Raw genomic sequence first — 11,605 nt, 5'->3', positions numbered from 1 at the left:
TTCCAGGAGTCTCACTGGAACAATCTCTTTCTTTCCTTCAACAATTAAATAACAATACCACCACCACTTTATTCATGGGATACCCTGAGCCCCATCACGAGTCTTTAAAGGTAACACCCAGATACGGTCTTTAATAAATACATTGTATTTCATTTCCTGCTTTGAAGATAACAGCGATACAGAGGCACAGTTTGTTTCAAACCCTCCACACTTCTCCTTCCGTCCTCAGTGCGGCGTCTCTCCACTGAAACAGAGTGAGAAGTCCCACTACACTCTTTTCTGGTGGGCTTATCTTCTCTTAACATCAATTAAGCATCCCCTTGCATGTGGCAGGCCAAGCCGAGGAGAGAGAATCACAGAGCCTTTCATATGATAACCACACAGGGCTGTCTGCGGCAGACGAACACAGCGCTCCGACTGGGAGATCAAAGCAGAGAGGCACCTCTAAAAGCAGCGAGCACAAGGAGGCAGAGGGAGTCAAGCCAATAGGCCTTTTAAACCCTGCGGTCCAGCTCACATTGAAGATAATCACCCAAGTTGTCAGAACCCACGCCATCACACCTGGGCCTGGGTCTGGGAGGGAGGAGAGACGGAAAACGCAAAGATAGGCCCATCTGTCTGCACATCGTCGTTTGTGCTTTGCCTCTGCTCCAAAGTTAGTTTTCTCTTTGTTCTCCTTACTCTTCTTACACTTTGGAAACCGCAGTCCCCGATACAATTTGTTAAGTGTTTACCCGAATACTCCGAAAACGGGCAGTAATCATCCCAGTAGCCAAACTTTTATCCATATTTAATATGCTTCAGCTCCTACACCTAGACGTTTGAAGCAGTTCCAATGTCGCAGACGATCACAGACAATTAAGCCTATGGTTTTTCACTCCTTTACCACAAAGTCATTTACCCAAATGAAATCTGTGATTACATTGTAATGAAAAGTAATTGACCGTCCAGTAATTAAAACGAAGACAAATGAGCTCGCCTGCTTCACCATTCAGCATTTGCGATATTTCGTTTTTAATCCATCCATTTGTCAGCTCATTAGCACAGCTCCAGTCCGGCAGGATGCAGAGGGAGTGCAGATTTCAAGGCTGTTCCCTCCTGATTGGCAGCAAGTAATCAAACGATGTTGAGCTAAAACAGTTGGGACGGCCAGCACAGACATTTACCATACAGAGAATTACCAGCACTCAGGTATGCTAATACAAGCTCTGACCTGCATAACCAAACGAAAATCTAGAAAGCTGCTAATGTAGGCAAGCTCGGCAGGAGTGATTGATGACCAGGTTCAGAGCCGGGGGTTGCATATATTTACGATGTGTGATTGTAATGGCTTGAAAGGTTGCCGTTCCCCGTTATTGGATTCTCTGTTTGTTTGTTTTTATCACCGGGCATAAAGGAAAAACAAGCACAGAATAGTTTTTCACCGTGGCTTTGGAGGTTGGGATCAATTCACAACACTGTGATGGGCCTCACTAGCCTACAGTAGAAACTGCTCCTAGTCTGTCGGTCCTTACTGTCTGCTCCCTATGGCCGGGGCCAATGAGGGGGAAAGGTGGTCTAAAGTGCTCCTCTCTCGCTTCATGAAACAAACAGAGTCAGAGCAGGGAGGGCTGGACTGGGGGGGGGAGGTCAGGCCAGTAGAGAGGGCCTCCAGTGCTGAGTGCTTTTAAATGGCCTGTGAGTTCTGTTAACGAGCCAACTGCGTGCCGGTGGTGTGAGCGGCGGGCGGTGTGTGTGTGTGGGGGAGGGAGGGCGGGGGGGGAGGGGCGAGAGCATTGGGAGCAAGCAAAGGTGTTTTTGTGGAGGGGGAAAAAAAAACAGTGGGCGGGTGCCAGCGTTGGCTAATTAGTAGGTCACCTCAGGAGGTGAGTGTCTACACACACACACACAAACACACCACCTCCCAGCCGGACCACCACAGTGCCACGCAGCTCTAATCACAGCTGCAGGCCCAACAGATGGTGACGATGTGCGTGTTTGTCAGCCTTGCGTGTGTTCAGGGTTGTGTGAACGTGCATTTATGTGTGTGTGTGTGTACACTCTTTGCATGTACCTGAAGGGGTGGACACTCATGTGTCTATTTTGTTTTGGTGCTTCGCATTAATTATGATATTGATGTGAGGTGGCAGACTCATGTACAGCTACATGGATATGTAGGCTAACAGGAGACAGCACTCTGAAGTTGTCCACGCCTGCTTTGAAACAGTGTTAACCATTTGCTGCAATGGGAATGGAATACAGAACTCCTGCTGTTGACCATTTGCAAATCATGCCACAGTACGTATGTGCTTTCATTTGGGGTTTGACATGGCTGTTCTTCACAAAGACCAGAACTGTGGCTGCATCTTCATGATGTGTTGTACATTGAACTGCAGGTTGCCCACATATCGGTAGGTGTTTGTATGTTGGTGAGAACTCCAGAAGCCAAGGACATTCATTCACACAAGTTCTATAAGTCAGTATACAACGCAGAGAGAGAGAGAGGGATACTATCAGATTAACTGTTAGTCTAGAAGGTTATTTTCTGGAGACGAAAGGAAGACAACATCTCAGCTACCATGGAGGACACCCAGCCGACCTGACCAATCACTGTAGAGATGTTCTAAGGTTGACGGCATGTCATTCTTTTTCTGCCTCAATGCTGTGTTGTGACAGAAGGTAAACAATGGCCATGGTCCTTGACTGGTAGGTTGACCTATCTAGCCAGTTTGCTTTTACGTCTTTTCACATCCCATCGACGTCAGAAGCGGTAATCTGTGATGACAAACTCTGCAGTCGGTGTCCTTGATAACTCGTTGGTTAATCCATGTCCTGTGAGACAGCTACAGTATTTAGCCTGCTGCGAGGAAGAACCTAGCTTCGATCCTGCATGTCATGAATGTGCTCTATAGATTTCCAAAGGATCTACTGACGCATTTATCAATTCATTCAATATACCCATGTACTCATGTACCCATGTGCCTGCCTATCCTTCTATTGAGCTCTCTGGACTTTTCCCAGATACTGTAAGCCTGTTTTATCGGCCCAGGGTGTCAGTCCAAGTCCTAGGAGAGATGTTGCCTCCACTTTAAAAGAGAACCCAATTGAAATCCATCTTGAACATCAGCTGGTCCTTTGAGTGGGAGAGGAGAATTGGATTTGTTTCGTTTTATTCCATAATCCGATTTGGTCAAACATTGTTTCTGACACACAGTGCCTGCTGAGAATGCCTGTTGCCAGGTTACCAAGTTTTCTTCATGTTACTGAGAAAAAGAAACAATATTTGGTTCCATAATTTGTCTAATGTGTGGGTGCTCTAAAACAGGCAAATGTAAATTGGACAACTGGAGTTGCCAAGTACAGTCCAGGTCTGGATCGCTCTTGTAAGAGAGCATTTCTGAGTGGGGAAGTGCTTGTAATGATCTTTTGATGAGAGTCCTTATGGATGAAATGAATTTGAAAATGAAATTAGCTAGGATTAGATTCGGCCTTGTTAAATATACTTCGTATCGGCCAGCTAACTGGCAAAGACGGTGAGTTCACACTTGATGGCAAGTTTCTTATTCAACAAGTCCAAAGAGCAGACTAATGTACATATCTCTAGCATCCATGCATACTTAACAAGCAGGTGAGGAAGGCCAGCTCTGACCCCAAACTTGTCAGTCTGGAGGCAGTGGTGGAGATGAGGGATTAAATCAAGACCATCCTGGACGACCCCTTACAGCCCCTTTAAGATGGACTGATGGAGAGCACCTTCAGCCACAGCCAGGGTCGCAACATCCAGACGAGAGTCTTCTTACATTCTACTGTTTATACGTTGCACTTGTTTATACATCGTTTCTATGTGTCTCATATTGTTTCGTTATACGCTTTTTATTATGTCCATTGGGTTTTCTTTTTCATTACTGTCATCTCTATCTTGCCTGTCTGCTGCTGAAACGTGATGAAGTGTTATTTTATCTAATACTGTGGTTCTATTAATATGTCTTTCTGTCTATTCCATTGTGTGTGTGTGAATATATATGGGTGGATGAGTGTGCGCCTCTGTATGTGTGTGTGAGTGCTCTTTTATGCCTGTGAGAGTGCCGGCCTGTTTGTGTGTTCGTCCTAATCTTCAGTAAGACATGGGTGTGTGTGTGTGTATGAGTGTGCTTTCATGTGTGCGAGTGTTAGCCTGTGTGTGTGCGTGTATGAGTGTGCTTTCATGTGTGCGAGTGTGAGCCTGTGTATGTGTGTGTGTGTGCGTGTTTGTGTGCGACTGTGAGCCTGTGTGTGTGGGTGTGTGCGTGTTTGTGTGCGACTGTGAGCCTGTGTGTGTGGGTGTGTGCGTGTGTGCGTGTTTGTGTGCTCACCCTAATCTTCAGTAAGACATGGGCATGGAGCCCAAACCAGGTCTTATTTACGGCATACGGCCCATACCTGGGCTGTGTCTACTCCTCTACTCCCCCTGACCCATGCTGAGAAATCCCTGGTTGTCCTGTGAGCATTGGTTGGACCTTCTTCTCACACTGGTCCTCTTCCTTCATTGACTTTTTTCCCCACGATTCTTAAAGGGAAGTGAACCAGGGAGAGAGAGGGCAGACAATTAGAAGAAGGCTCTGTAATCTATCTGCCTGGTTCTATCCCAGGGTGACGCAGAACGGTCGCAGGTCCACCGCGGGTGAAGTGAACAAACACTGGGGCTTTGTGATGTCGAAGATGAGGTGATGTGGGAGGGGAGAGACGGGAGTTGGGGTGTGTTTTGAACCAGGGCTTAGACTGAAGTGGTTGGTGCTGGCGTCAACCACAGGGTCAAGAGCTGTGTTGTTGTTATTGTGTTGGCCACTGGTCATTCAAGTGGAGACAATATGTCGGGCTGGTTAATGAAACAACTGTAGCCTGGCCGTGAGGGAAAAACCCGAGAAAACTGAAAAGGGTTTGGTGTTGACCTTTATTGTGTCTTTTTTTTGATCTACCTTTTCTTTCACATTAACTGTTCCCAGCTCCCTCTTTCCTCTTCTCTCCATCCCTCTCTCCTCTCCCCATCCCTTCATCCATTTCTCCCCTCTGTTTTCGTTCTACCATTTTCAAGGGCCTGTTCTGTAATTAGTCCATAATTAGGTCTGAACGGATGACAGTTGGACTGACTGTCCTCAAGGGTTTGAGGGTCGAAGGTTGTGGTTTCTGTGTGTGTGTGTGTGTGTGTGTGTGTGGTGGTGGTGGAAGGCGACAGGAGGGCCCTGCTCTGATGCAGCATGTGCCCCGAGGCGCGGGGGGGGGGGGAGTTGAAGGTGGAGGGCGGAGGGGAGGGGGGGGCAGATAAACACTCGTCCCACACTGTCTCTAATTGGCAGAACACAGCTGCCGCCAACCAGAGAAGCCCATCCGAAGCCATCATCACGCCCCGCTTCCGAGCAGCCACGCCACGCTTCACAATTACCCTCCTCGTCAGCGCTGTGCAAATGTGCGGCGCGGGTGCACTTCCCTTCCAGGAGACTTTACAGCTGAGCTGAGCCCATGCTAACTGTGGCAGGACTCCACCACATCATCGTTATCACAACCTCAATCATCGCCAGGCTGTTAAGGTTTGGCTGAGTCTGCCAGGAGAGTCTTTATCCACTTGGCCCTCACCATATAATATAAGGTTTGTTTCCTACAAGGGCTTTACCATAATCAACACACTCTTTCATTGGACCCCATTGAGTGCTTCCAACCGCTCTTTTCCAGGCGTTCACATCCTGACCAGTAGGTGGCAGCAGAGCTACACCCATGCACACAGCCCCAGTCCCTATTTCCTCCCACACATCAGAGACATGTAGAAAGACAGCCAGGCAGAAACAGGAAGACAGAAAGACCGGGGGGAAAAAAAAGAAAGAAAGAAAGCTGGACAGGTAGGCAGAGACATAGAGAGACAGACATACCGCCAAGCTGACAGGCAAGCTAGTAGAACCCTTTCAACCTTGTTCAAATGAGGCTCTGAAAAAGGGTGGAATGAGATCTAGAGCTTGCGGCCGGCTCTGGGAGAGAGGCAGTGCTTTATTACGGAGTGACAGATAGGGGGTTTCTGTCTCTGAACCTGGCAACTCTCCCCCTGACAAGGAACAGCAGCCGTCACCGAGAGCACGGCGGGGAGAAGCAGTTAGTCAGAGAGGTCGCTAGCCTCGCTGGCCGCGTAAGTTTATAGGCTTGTCTGAAGTCCCCTGGTCTCCCGTGGACAAATTAAATAAAGGGAGGATTGAGAAAGAAAGAGGAAATGGAGAAAGAGGAGGGGGGGTGGGCTCAGGGATATTTTGGCGTTGGAGTCTTGCCGTCTCTCCTAGTCAAGAGGTTGGCCCTTGATCCAACTTTGAACCTCGCCAGCTTAAATCCTTCAGTATATGTGTAGCTCCCTCTCTCTCTCTCTCTCTCTCTCTCTCTCTCTCTCTCTCTCTCTCTCTCTCTCTCTCTCTCTCTCTCTCTCTCTCCCCTGCTCTGTTTCCCTCTCTCTAATTAATGGAACAGGGGATTAGATCAACGTCAGAAAATCAATGCCTGACATAAAAAGGAGGAGAAGAGCAATAAAGAAGTGGTCACTTTTTAATCAGGGGTCGTTCTAAGGGTGGTGGAGGGTTTGAAGAGACTGAGAAGGGCACCCTGGAGGATTGTGTGTGTGTGTGTATGTCAAGTGTGTGTGTGCCTAAATAATCCCATGCCAAGGCTACCATGCAGTGGGAGGCAGTAGGAGGATGTTGGTGGGAGAGAATCAACCTTGTGGCTCCCAAGGAAATCCCGACAGCGCCCCCCACCCCTTCCCATCTACCTCGGCCTTCCTCAAACCCCTTACCCTCCTCGGGGTGTTTTTGGGAAGAAAATACCCTGGAAACAGACCAGTGAAGCAAATGATCATTACCAGAATGTGTGGAAGGTTCTAGTGAAAGACAGAGTGTCCTGTCCTGCTTTCCCAGGAGGCCAGCTGGACCATGAGTGCCCCTCTGGAGATAGACCCAGTGGAGCTGGTGCCAGGATATTATCCCACTAGAGTCCTAACACCTTCAGTGTGATACTACACAAACCGTACTCAGCAGTATCCTGACTTGGATGGGGTATTGTTTTAACAATAGTTTTCCAATTAAAAGGGCGAGGCCCGCTGGAAACAGGAAGGTGAATCGAATCAAACGGGCGGAATTGAAGCTGTTTGTGGCTGGGATGCTTTCCCACGGACACAAATGTCTTTGCTCTTGAATCCCACTTCTCAAATCATTTCGAGTCTAATGTAAAGTATGTTAAACGACTTCCCACGGAAAACACTTCAGAGGCACTTCAGTGGCTGACGCTGCACGTCCAGGCTTCAATACTTCAACTGCCAACTTCAATACTTTCCAAGTGGATTGATTCCTCCCAGCTGGTGTTGATAAGGCAGTGTTGGTAATCTCCGTCGAACCATCCCAGGTGTGATTAGACGAAGCCTGATCAGGGACTGGGAGAGAGGCAGGGAGAGGCGGAGAACCTTCGGGGATAGTACGAAAGTACAAAATTCACTGAGGAAGACGGGACAGGTGTGAAAGAGAGATTGAAAGAAGAGGTGGGGGGTAAAGGTCAGAGAGAGACCTAAGAATGAAGAGGTGAGAAAAAAGAGAAAATGGAGTCTGCCTGTTCACTGCCTGTGTCAATTGTTCAGGTGCCCCGTAAGACCCAAATTCCCGCTCTCTGCTCAAACGTTGAGATGTAGTTTCAGAAAGATAGTTAGAACAACCAAGAGAGAAAGAGAGAGAGAGCGAGCGAGAGACAGAGAGAGAGAGAAAAGAGTGGAGATAAAGAGAGAGAGCTCTCCTCATACTCCTCGTATGAGAATGAACCAGAGAGAAACACCTCTTTCCCGAGGCCGGACTGATCAATCACAAAGAAGAGGGGGAGAGAGAGAGAAAGAGAGACAGAGACAAAGAATGACAGAGAGGGAGTGATGCCATGACAGCACAAGTCTACTGTGGTTCCAATGTATTCTACTGTAGCCCTATATCGGTTTCAATTTAGTTGATCTTTTTATGTCTCAACAGGAGGGGTGGAACTCAGCCGGAGAGGAATTTAGGGTAGGCGTGAAGGGAGAAGGATGCCGTCCTGGGCCTGGACAGAATGAACAGAACACAGAACTCTCTAGAAAAGCTCTGTCAGTCCCTGAGCTGTTCTAGCCCTGCGGCCAATCCCGTAATCGATAGCTGCTTCCATCAGCGGACAGTATCACCTACGCTTCCCTCCCTTTCAGCCAGCAGCACTAGACCAGCACACCGCTGTCGGTCACGTCGACCTGCTTTTTTGAAGGTAGGGAATTAGAGGGGTTACACTAGTGCATGCACACACACACACACACACACACACACACACACACACACACACACACACACACAGTAGGATAGCACGCTTACAGGGTCCTGTTTTCTTTCAGTTAGTCGATGTGCCACTGCTTGACTGAGTCACCACCACCCCCCCCCCCCCCACACACACACACACACACACACACACACACACACACACACACACACACTAACACACACACTTGCACACACCCACACACTAACAAAGCGAAGCTCATCAGGGGCGCACAGCCTGCCCTGCCATCTCCTCTGGAAGCTTCCATCTCGCCGCGGTTCGTGCATGTCGTGCCCCATTTAGACGGTGCCTGCTTCGTCCGGGGTTATGATAGCGAATCATGTAAAGCAGCAGCATGCAGCGTGTCTGGCATAAGGAGCAGAGGCTGCGTTCAGCATCGCCCCTGGCTGATTGGACCCTCGAACAACAGCCCCGACCGACGTAAACGCGCGCGGCTGGGAGGCGACCAGGACGACGTTTTGCCGGCTATGAGCTCCGCCAGTGGAACAGATGGTGCTCTCAGAGCCCGACCGTACAGAAGCCGCGGGGCCCAGATTGAGAATGGCCCGTTTCCTGGATAAATAAACGAGTTCGGAATGTTCCTGCAACGGCTGTCGCCGTCGACGTGGATGCCACCCCGAACCCAGTTAATTAATTTGACTCATAAACATTTTAATTGGCTAAAATGTCACTGCCGTTTGAATCCGGCCGACCCTAACAGTGTTCTGACTGGCGACAATGAAATCTCCATTACTGCTACATCTGTATTACTCACCATACAGCCTTGTGCCACTTGCTGCCTCTAATGATCATTACGGCGGTCCAGCATTGAAAAACTCACCAGCTCTTTCATTGAGGCCCACTGTTTAATGTGGAGCCAGTGGCTCAGGGGAGACTGAGCCGTGTGTGTGTGTGTGTGTGTGTGTGTGTGTGTGTGTGTGTGTGTGTGGGTGTCAGAGAGAAAGAAAGAGAGAGAGAGAGAATAGTAATTGCGTAGAGAGTGTTAAATGTACATGTTACTGGGTATTACTGCATGTGCGTGTGTGTGTGTGTGTGTGTGCAACCTTAGGGTGTTCCTCCTCTGCTTATCCCTCCCTCCTGGAGCACGGCCTTTCGCTCAATTGATAAATGGGATGGAAGCGGAGGCTGAACTTCCTGATTTCCTCGATGCAATTACGGCGTCCTCACGCCAGCTGTCTGCATCGCATTATGGGGAGCAGGGGAGTATGGGTAGTGAGGCAGCAGTACCCCGGGTGTCACTCATCTGATGTTCACCCCGTCCTTGTCCTGTCGCCATACCCAACGACCAATCACAGGAGACCTGGAAAATTGGGCCCAAATCACAAATCATCAGTCATACGAAGCACCGGCAAGTTGTGATAGGGATGATTTATTATTGTATGCTTTGATGACTACTCCAAGCACAGGGTAATTCAAATAATGTAAGTGTGATAGGAGGGTGTGTGTGTTTGAGTGATGGGAGGGATCAAACCGATCTCTTTTTGGGGCGTTGAGATTCCGTGCATCGATATCAATTTGAATGACACCTTGTATAAACTTTATTGCGTACTAAACATCTCTGACTAATCTGTCTTATTGAAGCACCTGGCTTTAATGTTGCCCTGTCACATTGAGATTGTTGTCAAATTGCTCGGAGGACTACCATTAGGAATATTGATGTACTCTAATCTCCAAATTAAACAGACTCCCATTTGAGTCCAGCACAGACCCCCTGAAGAACCAGAAGCAAGTCTTCCAACCTGGCCTGCCAACTGAAGGTGAGAGAGAAAATGGAAAAAAAAAATGTTGTTTGAATTCCCACAAAGTCACTGCAACCTTTTGGCACATTATGTCCTGTCCTGGGAAGTACAAAGAACTCACAGCTGTCCCAAAAGACCGCCACGCATTTGTAGAAAGCTCTGTCCAGCCCGTATAGCAGTCCATGGGTTCATATTTAATCTCCTCCATCACCGCTGTCTCTGCCATTAACCTGCCACGCCACCAAAGAAAATGGCAACATGAAATATCGCTCATTTAGCGGGTGAGTCTAACCTGGAGTTGATGATTGTGTGAGGCTAATGACCAGACCCACGGTCTACAGTCAGAGAGGAATGAGGGAGGCAGAGAGTGATAGAGGGAGAGTGAAGGGGAGGGAGGGAGTGAGAGAGAAACAAAGAGACGCAAAAGAGACAAGCTAACCCACTGATTTAAACCAGGAGAAAAGGCCTACCAGTAGTCCTTTATCCAGCTCCATTAGAGACCTGAGTACCCTCTAGGAATCTAGTTGTCTCTCATTTCATGTTGTCTCTCTCTCTCTCAATTCAATTCCGTTTAATTGGCTTTATTGGGATTGAGAAACAAATGTTCATATTGCCAAAGCAATGGTGGAACCACAGAACATAGAAACAATATACAACATATCATTACTATGGACGTCGGTATACTATTAATGTTACCAGATAATAAAATATCAACCAAACATGGCAAATTCAGTTGAAAGATTAAAGGAAACTTTAACATAACCTTAAGATTATTATATATACATAAGGTTAATATAGGTTAAGGTAAATAAGGTTATTATATATACATATATATATATACATACACATGTCAGTCACACACACGGTATATGTTGTGTGTGTGCTTTGTTTTTGTGCATTGTGTGTCTAGGTCACTCACTCTCTCAGGTTATGGCTTACTGATACATGCTGGGCAGCAAGGTATGCCCTGTCTCCTTCTCCTAGGAGGATTTTTACCTCTGAAAGGTCACTAAGACCTTTGAAATCTGAGATTACAGAGTGGAATTTGTTACAGAAACAATTTCTTATATCATTGAATGTTTCACATTGTAGGAGGAAGTGCATCTCTGTCTCAACCTCACCTGTTGAACAGTGACCACATATTCTGTTTTCTTTTGGTTGCCATGATTTTTTGTGACGTCCTGTTTCAATTGCCAATTGGTGGTCACTGAGCCCCTCTCTCTCTCTCTCTCTCTCTCTCTCTCTCTCTCTCTCTCTCTCTCTCTCTCTCTCTCTCTCTCTCTCTCTCTCTCTCTCTCTCTGGATATGTACTGTACCGTGCTCCGTATGGGTGTTTACAGGATGTGCAAATACAAATCAAAATGTTAAGCTTCTCTCTCTGTTTACGCTCGTTGACTGCAACCCCACCGGTGTGAAAAGATTGATCGATTTGACACTTTCGAGAGACGTGCACATGCCTGTTTGCACCATATGGACAGTGAGGCACAAACATACCGTTTATTTTGTACACACACGCATGCATGCATGCATGCACAAACACAGAC

The sequence above is a fragment of the Hypomesus transpacificus genome, chromosome 5 (assembly GCF_021917145.1).
Source record: "Hypomesus transpacificus isolate Combined female chromosome 5, fHypTra1, whole genome shotgun sequence".
NCBI classification, from domain to species: Eukaryota; Metazoa; Chordata; class Actinopteri; order Osmeriformes; family Osmeridae; genus Hypomesus; species Hypomesus transpacificus.
The sequence above is the reverse complement of the archived record's forward strand: the minus strand, read 5'-3'. Positions refer to the sequence as shown.